This window comes from Mytilus californianus, unplaced genomic scaffold (genome assembly GCF_021869535.1).
Source record: "Mytilus californianus isolate M0D057914Y unplaced genomic scaffold, xbMytCali1.0.p SCAF_3, whole genome shotgun sequence".
Lineage (NCBI taxonomy): Eukaryota > Metazoa > Mollusca > Bivalvia > Mytilida > Mytilidae > Mytilus > Mytilus californianus.
Genome location: NW_026262679.1, coordinates 119,517,767 through 119,523,160, shown reverse-complemented (window position 1 = coordinate 119,523,160; position 5,394 = coordinate 119,517,767).

The window sequence follows — 5,394 nt, the reverse complement described above, 5'->3', positions numbered from 1 at the left end:
ACCATCGTCATGGGGGATGGTAGTATAGAGAGAGGTAACATCAAGCGAGACAAGGATCTTTTCAGGTGGAAGAGGGTTCAAGGATTCCATTTTCTTAAGATAGTGTGTTGTGTCTTGTATATAGGATGGTAAATTTTCTACATGTGGTCTTAAATGAAAGTTAAAAAAATCTGATATTTTCTCTGTAGGGTGGTCATTGGCAGAAACAATTGGTCTACCTGGATTATTGACTTTGTGTATTTTGGGCAGAAGAAAGAAACGACCCGGCTTTGATTTTTCAGGTTTTAGATATTTTGTCTTCATCGATATGACCCTGTTCACACATGATTTTCATATTTGTGGTGACCTCTTTGTTGAATTGAGGGGTGGGGTCAGAGTCTTTTTTTTTTATAAAATCTCTCATCAGAGAGTTGACGTCCTGCCTCTCGAAGGTAATCACATTTGTCTATGACGATAACAGCGCTGCCTTTGTCTGCTGGTTTTATTATAATGTCTTCTCTGCTTTTAAGCAGCCGCACAGCCTCATTTTCTTCAGACGATAAACTGTTGAATGTTTGGGAAGTGGAAGTGGACAGATGTGTTACGTCGGATTTATATACCTTTGTCAACTCTAAAATTCTTGTATTATACTAGTTTAAATCGCAGGGTTCTATTCATTTGGGATGTACAAGTACGCAGTCACGTTAAATTACTCAACCTTTGTCAAAATTTATTTCTATCTTTTTTGAATCATTATCAAACTGCTATTTATTTGGAATGTTTAAATAGGCAGCCTCTGTTGTAATTACTTTACCGTTGTCAAATTTGAAATATTATACCAGCTTAGATCGGTCAGTTCTGTTCATTGGGAATGTATTTCCACGCAGTCGTTGTTGTTACATCTTGTAAGCATATCGATGCAGTCTCTGTTGTAAATAGCTATATAACCTACGTCATTTTACAAGCGTTTTTGTGTTCGGTTTTGATTGTTTTAATTGTATAAATTTCAAGATTGTTATAGTTAAATCAGAATAGATTGATATGATTCATTTTACATCATAATCATACTAATGAAGGATATGTGTTATCCGAAATATTTATAGATAATTACATTTAATGTTTTCATTTTTTAATATTGGTGTTGTCTTGTACACTTTTTAAGCGTTTATAAAATTTATTTATTGTGTACATGTATCATTACTCGTAACGATCCAGCGCCCTCGTAAGAAAGATCGTTGACTAATATCTAGACGTCTTATACATATACATTTATATATATTTACAGTGTTTGTATGTTTCTAAAAATATAATAGCATCCTGTAATTATACTGAAGAGATGGGTAGATGATCATTCCTGTACACTTGAAAATACTCCGTGTAATGTGTAAGACGTCCTTGTTTAATTCCTACGAGAAGGTAATACCTCCCTAAACGAAAGCTGATTTTTTATCAGCTACATGTATAGTTAGAGGAGGGGATAAGGTGTCTGCGCAATGCTAGGCGGTGTTGTAGAAGTAAGAAGTGAGAAGTACAGGTTCTAGCCCCGGCCGGGGAGAAGTAAAGAATAAAATAAGCAATAGTAGGGTCAGAAATGGTGTCAGTAATAAAAGGATCAGGACAAATGTTTTCCCCTATTAAATAAAAGTAGAATGGATACCATAAAGAAAAGTGGTACAATAGGTAATTTGGAATACTACAGAAAAGGGTTTGATAATTCGAATAGTAGTTTAATTTTAGAGTCTGGATCGTTATCTGAATCAGAGACAGAATTAAAATCTGATCCAAAGCACGTGCATAATTTTGTACAAAAAAGAGTAAGGTGTAGAAATATGCAAAACATGCTTTGCTGATAGAAGGGTCAAATTGGAAGTCACTCACCAAATACCAACAATTCAAACATGTGGAGCGCAACTAAAAATAATTAAAATGATTTCTGAAAAGGAAAACCAGGCCCATTTGATAATGGTGGAGGAACAAAAGCATAACCTCCACATCAGCAGAGAAAAGGACCTCACTTCTATAGATATTAAAACTAATGTAACTAAAACAGTTATAGAACTTCATCAAACTGCTAAGAGGGAGGACAACTGGGGAACAGCAGAAATAAAGGGAACGAGGAGAGAAAACCCAAATAAAATATTTAAAAAGCACTTAAAAGGGCTTGCAAATAAAAGAGGAAAAGCAAACTACTCTTCAAAAAATAATTTAACTTAATTATTAAAATTTGATATTGAAGAAACACCAATTGGAAATGAGGAAAAAGAAAAAACGCGGTGCAATTAATGAAGTAATTATTCCAGTTGTCATTAATCCATAAAAAAAAACTAACGTATTAAAAGGTTACCCACATCAATAACAGTAAAATATTTGAGGCAATAGCAAAGTAGTGTTGATTAAAGGTGCAGTTAGTTTTAAAATCGGAGATGATGAAAACTGATCTTGTAACTGAGGATACTATGTATTCATCTCCATATTTTGGATCATAACAAACAATTATTATTATATTAATAGATCTTGAATAGGAAATTAATGTTGTCATAGAAAAAGTTACAGAAAATATGGCAAAATTCATAATTAGGGTAGTGGTACGTTGGACAAAATGCCACATCGAGCATTCGGCCGTTTATTTTAATAAGTCTCAAGGAATATTTTATTCGCACTACAAGTTGAAATAGAAGATCAGAAGCACGAAGCCGTACCTTGACCTATAATGGTTTACTTTTATAAATTGTTACTTGGATGGAGAGTTGTATCATTGGCACTCATACCACATCTTCCTATATCTAAATAGGTTATGAGTCAATTTCAATAGTAGCAAAATGAGCTCAAGTTTGATGACATTCAATTATCAGTTTCACTAAAGGCGTTTCATAGATTTGAAAGATTAAACAACTATCTTAGTTTAAATGTTTTGTTATAATGAGGAAGAGGAAGGAATAGAGCGTATTCCTTGGGAATATCTAAAAGTAAAAGGAAAGAGGAATATATTTCATTTATTAGCAATAATAATATTCAACTTTATCGTTAAACGCTTGACAAGAATTTTAGGAGGACAAGTATCAACTTGTGGACATATAAAAATAAAAATATGTTTATGAACATTTAGAATATGATGTACAGCATGCGACGCATATATAGAATCTGAAAATTATTATAACACAATGAGGGTGCCACTTACTATAGATGCGGATTTTGCTACAATATCAAATATACTTGGAGATTACAATAAAAAAAAGCTCACCAAAGATACAAGGCTTATAGTTTTGTGTGACTGATGCGCGTATCATTTACCAAAAACTCACCATTGAATCAAAAAAATTAAAAGGACAAATATAGTATGAAGTTGAAGAACATGAAGGGCCATAAATTCCGAAAGGTTTTACAAAATACAGTTAAGGTTATTTATTCCTGATTTAGAAAATCCTTAGTATTTCGACCAATTCAAAGTTTTATAAACAGTTAATTTAATAATATTATCATATCAATAATACTTCATTATGTCATTGAAGCAATATGTCACCCGACATTGTCGATCGGGTGACATAATAACAAAGAAAAAGAGGAAAAGCAATATGTCACCCGACATTGTTGATCGGGTGACATAATGATAAGAAACGGGACAAAAACATAAAGTCTCCAAAACTCCGTTTTGGCGACTTAACTAGATTTGTAATTGCTAGCAATAACGGATGGCACCCTCGTCCCCACATTGCCAGGGTTACGGCAGCCATTTTGAAAATTACAAAGTCAAAGAGCGCATCTACACATGCCAATCAACATTTGTGTTTCATTAAATTTGGAGCATTTTGAAATTTTGGACATTTTTGCTGTTTCCATGGTAACGGCGGCCATTTTGAAAATTCCATACCCCGATTGCAAATTTGCACATGCTGGTTAACATTATTGTATAGTTCAATTAACATTGGTTCATAAAATTCTGAGATATAAGCTGCACAAAAAAAGTGGAAGATAAATGGATCTTATGTATAAATTAATATCAAACAGAAAACAATAGACTTGCTGTAAAGATGGTATACCGCCAACAAAATGTGCAAAGATGTTTGTACACCATATCCGGATATGGCAAATATAATACAAGCCTAAACGAAAAAATATAAACAAGCCTAAATTGAAAACAACGTCCAAACCTATGATTGCGTTGGATAAAAACCGCAATTTTTATACGTGTGCATGCAAAACAAATGTCTTGGTAGAGGGGTCTAAATACAGCACAAACAACATTTTCCAAAAGACCAAAAAAAGTGAAAAAGTATATTTAAACAAAACCCATTTGACTATCAGGTCGAACAACAAATGTTCTTATACCCTGCCGACTGGCATTGGCGATTGCCAAATAAACGAATCACCAGGTGTAATAAATGGATCTTATTTATAAATGTATATCAAACAGAAAACAATAGACTTGAGGAAAAGATGGTATACCGCAAACAAAAGGTGCAAAAATTAGTACACCATATCCGGATTTCGAGAATTAATGTCTCTTCGGTGATGTTAGGAATCGAAACGGTATTTGGAAGGCCATATAATTTACCTCAAGTTAGGATATATAATAAAAACTATAACACAATTTTCCATACATTATAGTTTTTATAATAAATTCAATCAGAGACTTTGTATATTTATATAGATATATATATTAAATGTCTGAACAATAGCCAACGATAAATCTTAAAAGGCGATGGATCATATAAATATGATACAGAACACTACAAAATATAATATATAATAAGCAAGTCTAAAAGGGTACAACATCACGTTCCCAGGTGATCTCAAATGACAACTTACGGGGAGGTCGGGCTTGCAGGTGTAGTCACTTCGATGACTATTCATGCGTTTGTTGAATGGCTGTTCTGTATCGCCAACATACTGCATGCCACATCGACACTGAAGAAGATATACAACATTCTGGGTTTTTCTGTGTTACAACTCTAGATTCTACTGACGAGAAAAGGTAACACTAGACCACCGAAAGCTGAATTTTTAGTTCAGTCTAGGTGGCCGAGTGGTCTAGAGCGCTGGACACAGTGCGGGCGGTGTTGTCACGGTATCCCAATAGCATAAGTCCGAATCCCGGCGAGGGAAGAGCAAATTTGCAGATTTAACATCGTTGTGTTGATATTTAGAGTAATTATATATATATATATATATATATATATATATATATATAAGTGCCTATAAATAGCAGCACATGACATACAAATCTATGGGAGTGTGGATTAATCAGTACAGAGATTAATTCAATTACACAAATAAAATTATAGATTGCCTCACAATGTAATTTTAACACACTATTTAGTATGTAAATATAAGAATGTTTAAAATATTTACAAAATGATGAAAATAAACGCAATATTTCGCTAGACTAACTAGCTTTATCAAGCGTGCATCTATCCA